Raw genomic sequence first — 11,734 nt, forward strand, 5'->3', positions numbered from 1 at the left:
TTCAGGGAACTGTGGTTACATATGTAGTCGAGATGACTTGTCAACTCGTAAGTGCGAACTTCCCAGGAAGACTAGAATGCAACATAAGTTACGTTAGTAAACAAATCCGCAATTCATTCATTGATTGCGAAAATCATGGAGTCTTATGCATTATATAAAATGATTCCGTGGATTTATAATATTCCTATAGTATTTCATCTGAGCCTTGCGAATCACACGTATGGCTTTGTTCTTGTTTCTCATCAACAGTATCTCCACCATGATAAGTGCTTAATGAATGACAGGCTTTCCGTTTTAACATACGTAAATACGCTCTTTTAATGCCTTTTATAAAATGTATTCTGTCTTCTTTATTACTCAGATTAGCGCCATATGTTTAATCGCTGTATTATATCGGTCATCCGTGGCAGTCTTTGAGTTTCATTGCGTTTAACTAAATGAACACAGCTGCTAATTAGTGTGATTAAACTCTATCGGTCACGTGACGTGCCATAGACCTTCTTAATTTCAGGTTCAATTATGTTGTATTTGTAGTAAAATCATGTTTATCACGACACTTACAAAAGTAATAAATGAAATGTGAAGTTAAAACACAGTAAACGGGACATTTACCATGTTTTTACCACAGTAACTGTAGTTTTACTATGGTATATTAGTAATCAATACAACAATACAATAATCACCAAACCAGCTATGTTCTGTAATGTTAGTGTTTTTATGTGCTTTTATATGACAGATATCCAGAGGTGGGTAGAGTACCCAAAAACTGTACTCAAGTAAAAGTAAAAGTACTTCTAGAAATATTTACTCAAGTAAAAGTAAAAGTACTAGTCTTGAATAGTTACTTGAGTAAGAGTAAAAGAGTATCGGATAAAAAATCTACTCAAGTAGTTAGTTACTAGTTACTTTGGGTCATATATACTGAGCCTATTTTTATTTAGATATATAGATAAAATGTATGTAATGTATGTGTGCGTGTATAAATGTATACAACCCGAATTCCGGAAAAGATGGGACGTTTTTTAAATTTTAATAAAATGAAAACTAAAAGACTTTCAAATCACATGAGCCAATATTTTATTCACAATAGAACATAGATAACATAGCAAATGTTTAAACTGAGAAAGTTTACAATTTTATGCACAAAATGAGCTCATTTCAATTTTGATTTCTGCTACAGGTCTCAAAATAGTTGGGACGGGGCATGTTTACCATGGTGTAGCATCTCCTTTTCTTTTCAAAACAGTTTGAAGACGTCTGGGCATTGAGGCTATGAGTTGCTGGAGTTTTGCTGTTTGAATTTGGTCCCATTCTTGCCTTATATAGATTTCCAGCTGCTGAAGAGTTTGTGGTCATCTTTGACGTATTTTTCGTTTAATGATGCGCCAAATGTTCTCTATAGGTGAAAGATCTGGACTGCAGGCAGGCCAGGTTAGCACCCGGACTCTTCTACGACGAAGCCATGCTGTTGTTATAGCTGCAGTATGTGGTTTTGCATTGTCCTGCTGAAATAAACAAGGCCTTTCCTGAAATAGACGTTGTTTGGAGGGAAGCATATGTTGCTCTAAAACCTTTATATACCTTTCAGCATTCACAGAGCCTTCCAAAACATGCAAGCTGCCCATACCGTATGCACTTATGCACCCCCATACCATCAGAGATGCTGGCTTTTGAACTGAACGCTGATAACATGCTGGAAGGTCTCCCTCCTCTTTAGCCCGGAGGACACGCCGTCCGTGATTTCCAACAAGAATGTCAAATTTGGACTCGTCTGACCATAAAACACTATTCCACTTTGAAATAGTCCATTTTAAATGAGCCTTGGCCCACAGGACACGACGGCGCTTCTGGACCATGTTCACATATGGCTTCCTTTTTGCATGATAGAGCTTTAGTTGGCATCTGCTGATGGCACGGCGGATTGTGTTTACCGACAGTGGTTTCTGAAAGTATTCCTGGGCCCATTTAGTAATGTCATTGACACAATCATGCTGATGAGTGATGCAGTGTCGTCTGAGAGCCCGAAGACCACGGCCATCCAATAAAGGTCTCCCGCCTTGTCCCTTACGCACAGAGATTTCTCCAGTTTCTCTGAATCTTTTGATGATGTTATGCACTGTAGATGATGAGATTTGCAAAGCCTTTGCAATTTGACGTTGAGGAACATTGTTTTTAAAGTTTTCCACAATTTTTTTACGCAGTCTTTCACAGATTGGAGAGCCTCTGCCCATCTTTACTTCTAAGAGACTCTGCTTCTCTAAGACAAAGCTTTTATAGCTAATCATGTTACAGACCTGATATCAATTAACTTAATTAATCACTAGATGTTCTTCCAGCTGAATCTTTTCAAAACTGCTTGCTTTTTTAGCCATTTGTTGCCCCCGTGCCAACTTTTTTGAGACCTGTAGCAGGCATTAAATTTTAAATGAGCTAATTAAGTGGATAAAAGTGTAAAATTTCTCAATTTAAACATTTGCTACGTTATCTATGTTCTATTGTGAATAAAATATTGGCTCATGTGATTTGAAATTCCTTTAGTTTTCATTTTATTAAAATTTAAAAAACGTCCCAACTTTTCCGGAATTCGGGTTGTATATTTCATCAGCCTTTACTCCAATTTATGTAATTTATTATAAAAGCTTGTCTGTTTACTTAAGTAACAGATATAGGTGTCATGCCATAACATATTTTTAATACGACTGACTTTATATTAAATGTGAATTTAACATTGAAAGTTAATGTGATATAAATATTACTACTAATCTTTCATTATTCAGAAAGAGAGCAAATAACATTTACATTATTAAAGATAATTTTCACTGACAGTCTAGATTTCAATCACTCTCAGAAACTCCCATTAAAATCACTGAAACTGTTAACACTGTGAAATCAATATCATAATTAAAGATTCGTACACACATCTGCACTTTGTTGTTTCTGCGAGAGAATTCGCCAGAAAGAGGTATTCAGTCAGTGAGCGAGTGAAGGAAGCACCGGCATTTTAGCGATGACTCATCTGAACGCCTCTGATTGGCCAATGCTTTAATAAGCTCAAAAGAATCATGTGTGATTGGTTATAATGCGCAGCGCTGTATAAACGCATCTATCTCTGGCTAGCGCCAGCAAGCAATCACAGACCTGAATTTAGCAGCTGATAATATGACTCGCTGAACGTACTTGCACCATTGTGATTGTATTAAAATTAATAAAATCTTAATCGGCTATTTTTTGTCTTTTGGAAGCTGCATTCAACTTGACTCCCCTCTGTTATAAGCCACACACGTACAACAAACTAATGTCACAGTGGTATCGTGTACTGTAATCGAATGTAGCCCAAGTTATTACCTGTTAAACAGTAGACAGCACACGCGGTGTTCATCTAATAAGGATCTCCATCGCTAGCAAATAATAACCTTTGCAGATTTCAATTCAGTGCAGTTCCAGCCACGTTTTCAACGCTCTTTCGGTTCTTAAACGTTACAACTCCGAGTGAACCACTTCAGACGCTCAGCGCGTGCGGCAGGGAACTGAACGACTCATTCAAACTGATTCATGAACCAATTCACTCGTTTGCCAATTGGTTTGATCAAGCCTTTGAACAGAATTGACTCAAAAGAATGAATCATTCGCGAATGGGCATCGCTCATTGCCCAGAGAAAAGTAGACGGCGCGTTTGGAATAAACTGAAGCATTATAACATTTATTGCATTAAGATAAAGTAACGAGAGGAGCGTCGCCCACAGTAACGAAGTAAAAGTACAGATTTTCCCCAAAAAATTTACTCAAGTAAGAGTATAAAGTACCCATCTTTAAATATACTCCGAAAAGTATTCGTTACCCCAAAAAATTACTCAAGTAAATGTAACGAAGTAAATGTAACTCGTTACTACCCACCTCTGCAGATATCACAGTTATCATATGTTCTGTACCATGCTTTTAATACCTTTTAATGTAAATCCAAAAAAATCAAATAAAACAAATAAAACTAAATAATACAAAAAATGTATTTTTCCATCTTGCAGTTCATTCATATCAGTTTATATCTAAATATTTTGCTCACAGATCATTATTAACAATCTGTATATAATTCAATTTTATTTTCTCTCCCCTTTTTTATTATTTTTATTTTTAGCTGAAAAGACGTAGAGGAAGCAGTCAGCCCAGTGGTGTTTCTGGAGAAGTATTCCTTCAGAAATGGAGACGACAGAAAGCTGCGGAGGCAGACATTTGCAGCAGTAAGTCTGTGATAGTTTTACCCTTTTATCAAACATTCCTGCTGTTATAATTTGTACAGCATGTGTTGTTTCTTAAACTGTTGCACTGTCTAAATACCCACACTTGCCATCTTTGCACTTGACCACTAAGACCGGGGACAGTCTTGTGCACACACTGTCACGTACACACACTCTCAAGTGGCCAAGACTGCAAGTGTGGGTATCCGGACAGGGTCAAAGTCTTAAAAATGAACCCTAAACACAGTCGCACATCAGTCTTAATAATTCAGTTTAACACTTGTGTGATATTGTCTCATCTGACACTATCAAAATAATTCATATGACTATAGCTTGCTATTAATTACTTGCTCTTAATAATGGATGCATTTAACATTTAATTTTCAGAAGTTTTTGGGGAGCCAACCCTCACAAACCTTCCGAAAAACTAAAAGAGCTATTACTCTCAGCGAATCTTGCCATGATCAGCTCTTCCCAGGTACATTTGGTTAAAATATTTTTGAATCAACATTTACTAATCAAATGCTCTGGTTTGAATCTTACTTTAAATTAACTTAATTATATGTTTAATGAGCAATATTAATTGCACACAGAGTAAGTAGAGATTATCTTGTTTCACAGAAGAGAAGGAAGACCAAGGAAATGATTTGATCAGGATGAGGAATGAAGACGGCCATCTTGAGCCCAAACAAAGACAGAAGTCCTCTGGTATGTGTGTGTTGAAGCAATGTTGTGTTATTTGTTACAGCACTTTATGATGATCTCTCACAGGACTGGTCATGTCAGCCTTGATTTTTTTTTATACTATTACAATTACAGCATGTAAGCAAAGTGTGACTGGACATTTTTAATCTTATGTTTTTAAAAACACACCACCTGTTTAACAGCAGACAAGTGTCATGGAATTGGTTTAGTTGATATAAACACCAATTGACATTATATCATTGTTTTGTAAATGTTGTGTTATAAATTGTGGATTTATAGTTGATTGGTTTGAAGCCAGGCCTTACACTGCACAGACTAAAACACATTTGTGAGAGAAGTCAGGAACTTTGGAGAAAGATTCTAGAGGAAAAAGACACATTTACTGCAACAGTAGATCAATTCTAGAGTCTCTGAGAACTATGCTAATGCAGTCTCATGAGCAAGACCTTTGCCTCTGTAACATTTTCTTAATTCTTGCAGAATGAAATATTTATTGCAGTATTTTAATTTGTACAGATGATCTCATCAGCCAAATGAGGGGTTTTGACCAAGTGATGCCCTTGAAAGGAGTGAAAGAAGAGGATGTGGTAAATTGTCTTCAAAGAAAAAGCTTCTCAAAAGGACTTAAAACAGCTTGAAGAATGGTAAGTGTACAGTACTACAAGGGTCATAGTTGCTTACCCTGCTAAAATCACACAGAACACAAGCTGAGCTCTCTGTCCATTAAACAACTTCATCTGGATTGTTGGTTTCACTTTGACCAGGTCTGGGATCTCAGGACTGAGAGATCCTCTGGCTGAGAACAAGCTACACCACATCAGTGCTGGATATCAGCCACAAACTGTTTCCAGACACAAGAGAAGAAGATCACGATGGGGAGATGAAACCAGTTTAGATGTGATGATAAGGAATCATTATTTTCTGGAACAGTATCACATGTCTTATATGTATCACATGATCTGTATCACAGTTGACTGGATGGGACTGTGTGACTTTTAAGGACATTTCATCACTCATCTGTGTGAACTGATTAATATATGAGGTTAATGTATTTTTGTTGATAATTATTTTCCTTAAATCTTATTTGTTTTGATGCTACTTTATCAACATTATAGTCTATGCTTCAATAAAATGAAAATGGTCAATATTGTGTTCTGAAGATTCTTGGTAAACACATCATTTTACTAGGTAGACTCATATGTGTTTATTTTAGACTTGGAAAAACTACATATTAATTATTAGGATTTTTTTTTTTACTTCAGTCATAAACATTTTTGATCAGATTAATAACATCTGGGACATCAGTGCACCAGAAAGTTATTTTTTATATTTTAGTAACAAATATGCAATTTTTTTGTGAAATAAAGGGAGTTACGAGATTAATTATTTTGCATTACAAGATGGTGCCATGGGCTTTATTGTTACAAACACTTGAGGGATAACTGAGAATGTAGCAGGAATGATCAACGTGGATCTTGTACTGTATTCAAACCAAGAGCATGCACATTACTGATGTCCAGCATCTGAGGAGGAAGATAAGGGGGTGAGGAGGACATTTTTACACTGATTTTTGCTAATTAGTTTATATATATATATATATATATATATATATATATACATATTCTTAGCACTGCATGAATTTGTCCTTGTGTAATAGTGAAGTATCACAATGTGTATACATTGTCCTTGATTACTGCTTTACAGTGAGGAATAGATAAAGGCAAGTTGTTGCAGGTTCATCCATTATATTTATTGCCATTTACTTCAAAACTCAAAGAAATAATCTATTATTTTCATTATTAAATAATTTCTTTCTAATTTTTCCATGTTTCATCAGATGGCCTCACAATGTCCTGTCAAAAGCTGTCCTAGTCATGATGTAAGAATAGAAAACATAGGACTGTGAAAACTGTCAGATATAAATGTGACTCAGCTCAGTTTGTTGTCCATGATGAGGAGAATACATATATGTAGGTTTTACTGCCCTTCTACCCCCAGGGGCCCAGTAGCCCCCCCCGGAAGAGCCCAAAACTGTACATTTCAAATGGCTGTAAATCAGAGTCCAATAAACATATCAAAGAGAAAATGGGCAGGATTATTACTTATGCTATGCTGATAAAATAATGTTGAGCTCAGTTTTCAGAAATAAATGGAAAGCTGGCATAAAGGCATTTTAAATATTGCTCACTGTAAAATACCACATTTCAGCCTGCCTCTCAAATATATCATAGATGTTTGCACAATGAACATATTTAGATATCCAGTTTTCCTTAAAATAAATAATTTATTTTGTTTCGTTAATAAAACGTTTTAAACTACATTACCTACAACCCTCCATCGTTCTATCTATGGAAAGGCAACACTAGGGGGCTGTTTTTTGTAGTTCATTGAAGTTATGCACAGGGTTAGGGATAGGATCTCGCTAAATATGTCATTTTTCTCAAGATAGCGACACTTCATTGTTGACTTAATATATTACTAATGTGATGATAGCAGCAAAACATACTTTTTAACATGATGCGCTGTTTAAAATGGGTTAAAAGATAGTCCAACCACAGACTGTCCTGAAAATTCACAGCCAATGACATCAAAGCTGAGCAGCGGCGTCACACTTCCTTATCCATTTATGACAGATGTCTTTCGTTTTTCGGCTGAAGGGATAGATTCGGTTAGATAATATTTGCTACTTATTAGATTCTGTTTTATTAACGTCTACACCTTCCTCCGTTGTTCAGCTTTACAAAAATTGGGCAATATTGATGTGCACATGCCCAGCACTCGCAGTTAGCACCCAACAGATAGATTCCTCTCATTAAATATAAAACAGATTTTTAAGATTTTACTTTTTTTTTTGACCAAAGAAAAATATATTTACTAATCAAATGATGTGCTTCTAAAATTTACATTGTATATTACATTGTGTTTTAAAGTTATAATTGTTCACATTTGTGTTTCTGTAATTTACCATTTCCTTACCATTTGAAGGAATAAAAACAGAAAGAATGAATGAATGAATGAACAAATAAATACATAAAGCATAATGAACATGCATATTTTGTAAAGATCTTCCATTATTTATTGATATGTCAAACTCATTTAAAGACATACCCAAATTAAGAATAAAAAGGCAGTTATGTTGTAAACGTTAATTATTTTCAGTATGCAAATGAAAATGCTTTTATTAAAAAACAAAACAGGAAATACAGTATGTCTTTCAGAGAACACTGGAAAAAGCTGACCAAGATGTTATACAACACAATGTAAATGTTTCAAACTCACAAAATAACACCATGAAGACATGCATGTCAAGTGTGCAATATCATCTATAAAACTCTATCAGCACAGCATCAAATAAACACTGATTGTCTGAACAATTGAAGAACAATTGATTGGCTGAACAATGGAAGACAGAGAAAGTGTTCAGGAAAACAAACACCTGCTACCTTTGACAATAACATCATGAATTCACTTCATGACTGGAACTAGGGGATGACTGTGTATGAATATCTCCTTTACTAAAACTCCTGATGAGAACTGATGCTTTTTTTAACGATAAAAGCATTAGGAAGACACCAAGTAAAGTTTACTGTATGAAGCTTGAAAAAGAGAACACAATGCTTTATCAATACGAAAAATACTATTTTTAACTATTCTTTTCATCACTGGTTCTGTAATGTATTCATTATGAGCTTATAATTAAAACAAAGTTACATCTTCTGCAAAAATCAAACCACTGTAAAGTCTAATCACTGATCCAGGGACCATTTCTGTGTGTGGGGGGGATAAAGAGTTAAAGGAGTCATAACATCGTATTACCTTGGATACCTACTGCTGTATTATAGTCTTTCAGGTATGGAATGATATTGCGGACATTATTCAAAAGGCATTGCAAATTGTATTTGCAATTGCGTTTTCAATTTGTGGACGCATAAAATGTGACATAATCCAAACGCAAATGCAAATCGCGCATTACCGTTTTCATTTTCGATTAAGTGAACGCACAGTGTCTGCCAAATTTAAAATGGAAATGCAAAGTCCGTTTGCAATTGTGTTTTCCATATCTTACGAGCTATGAGCCTGTCATATTTAAATAGCAATATTAATTACCACATTTGCCTTTTCACTCTCTCTGCACTGTGCATGTAAACTGCCAAAACTCAAATGGAATCGCAATACCTTTTGCATTTGAATTTCCAACGTCTACACGGAAACCTGTCAATCAAGTGACAGGGGTGGGGCCATTTTATTGGGCGTGTTTGCATTGATAAGTAAAGATCGTACTAAAATGTACCATGTTTTTACTAGGGTAAATATAAGTTAACGATAGTGTTTATAATTAAGCCACAGTAGCCACAAATGTACAGTTGTCTGAGACGTTATGAAATGTTCTTTAATATCATGAACCATAAAATGTAGTCAGTGTTCTGCTATTGTTTATTTTCATAATAGGTAAACACAGGCCACACGTTAAGATGGTCACAGATCTGGTGCTGATTCAGTGTAGCTTGGTAGCTCAGTGGATAGTGACTGTCATCTCTAATGGCATACTGTCTTTTAGCGCGTGTTCGAAACCCGGGCCAACACAGACGTTCCTTATTTTTTTTTGTTTATCCTACTAACTTCAAACACTTTAATTGAAAATACAATTTGCAATGCCTTTTGAATAATGTCCGCAATATCATTCCATATTCAGGCCCTTCTAAAAAAGAAAAGTGGAAAAAAAATAAGCACAGAGCTCCTCAGACCCTTATTTCTGAAGTCATTATTGTCTCGCGAGATCTGATGCGATATTTTGGCTGTCGTGGACGGTCATTATAATAATGCAAGTGAGGGGCGCGTTGATTGGTTGCAGGAAGGGGGGGGTTGACAACGCAGGTAACGCTTTAGCATATCATTACAAACTGACATCATGGCAAGTTGTGAATGAACGCAACCGGCTTCCCGGCCAGTGTATAAGTATGAGGCGCCGTTTAGGGCTTAAATCAAACTTCATTCACACACACATATGAAACACGCTTGCATATATACTAAGTACTAGTTACACATACATGTATATGAACTATCCACGCACATAAAGTTACTCATATGAGATGTGAGCACAGCACACACACACAAATATAAGACGTGAGCACACACACAAACTAGACGGCGCCTCATAAGCGTTAGGCAATAAATAAACAATAACCGAATTCATGATGATCTCAGTCATTTGTTTTGTGCAAAGTACGTTAGCAGCCATTCCCCATACCTCGAAGCTAATACTCCCGCCAGAGTTGTGCCTGGACGCGTTCATTGAACGATAGTGTGTCTGACTCTCTTGTTCGATCTTTTTTCCGAGTCATTTCGTTCACTTAAGGGGCTTTAAATGTTACTATTAACTGGCAAATTCCCCGAACACATCAACCTACGCAATCTTGATCATATTCTGAATTAAGAAATCATTATAATGCAGTCAAAAGTCCGTTTTTGCAGTCCGTTTACAGGGAACATAAACAATTACTTCACCTCAAGTGCTGTTGGATGCTGTTTGTTACACACAGTAGAGCAATAAAAACACAGTCTTACCGTTTCAATTGCAGGCAATTTTGTTGGAATGGCGCTTTTCCAGAGATTCGATGCCAACTTCGCCTGATATTGCCCCAAATTTGTGAAGGATTTCGGCGTACAATGTTTAGCACAAACACGTAACGATAAACCAGTGGAAGGGTTGAAGGAACCGCGTCATTAAAAATGAATTTAATCCACTGGTCTCTGATAGCTAGGTCCGTTCTTGGTAGAGAAAACACATTTACATGTTGATTCTGGCAGTCAACCATAGAGCAACTCTTTCTCGACTGAATATGAGGGGGAGAGGGGAAGGGCGAGCTTCCTGCTGCGGTGTCCATATATGGTATATCCTGCCTCGTCTTGACGTCAAGACGAGGAAGAAATCAAAATCTCGTATTTGAGTGCGCGTGCACGTGGGCTATTTTACAAACCCTGAGGTAAACAAACGCTTCACTTTTAAATATCGGCTTCCCGGCCAGTGTATAATCGTTAGGCAATCATAACATACATTGATTCTTGTGGAAAAGTGAAAATTGTGGGTCATGACTCCTTTAACGAGGTGAGTCTTTGTGCATGATGGAGAACTACAGTGTTATCTGCAAACAATCCTGTAAGACAGAAAGGAAGGAAATATTAAATTACATTCAACTTATACATTACACTGGGTTTTGTTTAGAACACAAAAGCAGCCTCTGTAAAGATGCTCTATAACTAAATGTTAAATGCATCCATTATTAAAAGCAAGTAATTAATAGCAAGCTATAGTCATATGAATTATTTTGATAGTGTCAGATGAGACAATATCATACAAGTGTTAAACTGGATTATTAAGACTGTGATGTGCGACTGTGTTAAGGGTTCATTTTTAAGACTTTGACCCTGTCCAGATACCCACACTTGCAGTCTTGGCCACTTGAGAGTGTGTGTACGTGACAGTGTGTGCACAAGACTGTCCCCGGTCTTAATAATGTCAAAGCACAGCATCCTTAACACACACTAAACCTCTCCAATATTGCTCCGGAGCACTATACAACGCTTAGTGTATCCCATCATACATCATGTTTAGGAATAAATCGTCAGACTTTTTGCCGAGATCTCACAAGAGGTCACGGAAAGCGGTTCAATGTACAGTATGTGAAATATTGATAATTAGATATTAAAAATCTCTGTAAACACATAAGTGTCCCATAAGGCAGTGGCTCCCTATCCTGGTTCTGGAGAACCCCAACACTGCACATTTGAGATGTCTC

The 11,734-nt window shown here is 36.4% G+C and overlaps 1 long non-coding RNA gene across 2 annotated transcripts; it reads left to right on the forward strand.

The window, feature by feature from the left end:
- The first annotated feature begins 4,612 nt into the window (after positions 1–4,612).
- LOC132115660 (uncharacterized) lies at positions 4,613–6,025 on the forward strand. 2 transcript variants are annotated; one of them, XR_009425525.1, is made up of 4 exons: positions 4,613–4,710; positions 4,854–4,940; positions 5,454–5,581; positions 5,702–6,025. It is a non-coding gene; the product is annotated as an uncharacterized LOC132115660 (long non-coding RNA). The 2 variants fall into 2 exon arrangements; XR_009425526.1 differs by having other exon boundaries at positions 4,857–4,940.
- The last annotated feature ends 5,709 nt before the right edge of the window (positions 6,026–11,734 follow it).

This window comes from Carassius carassius, chromosome 35 (assembly GCF_963082965.1).
Source record: "Carassius carassius chromosome 35, fCarCar2.1, whole genome shotgun sequence".
NCBI classification, from domain to species: Eukaryota; Metazoa; Chordata; class Actinopteri; order Cypriniformes; family Cyprinidae; genus Carassius; species Carassius carassius.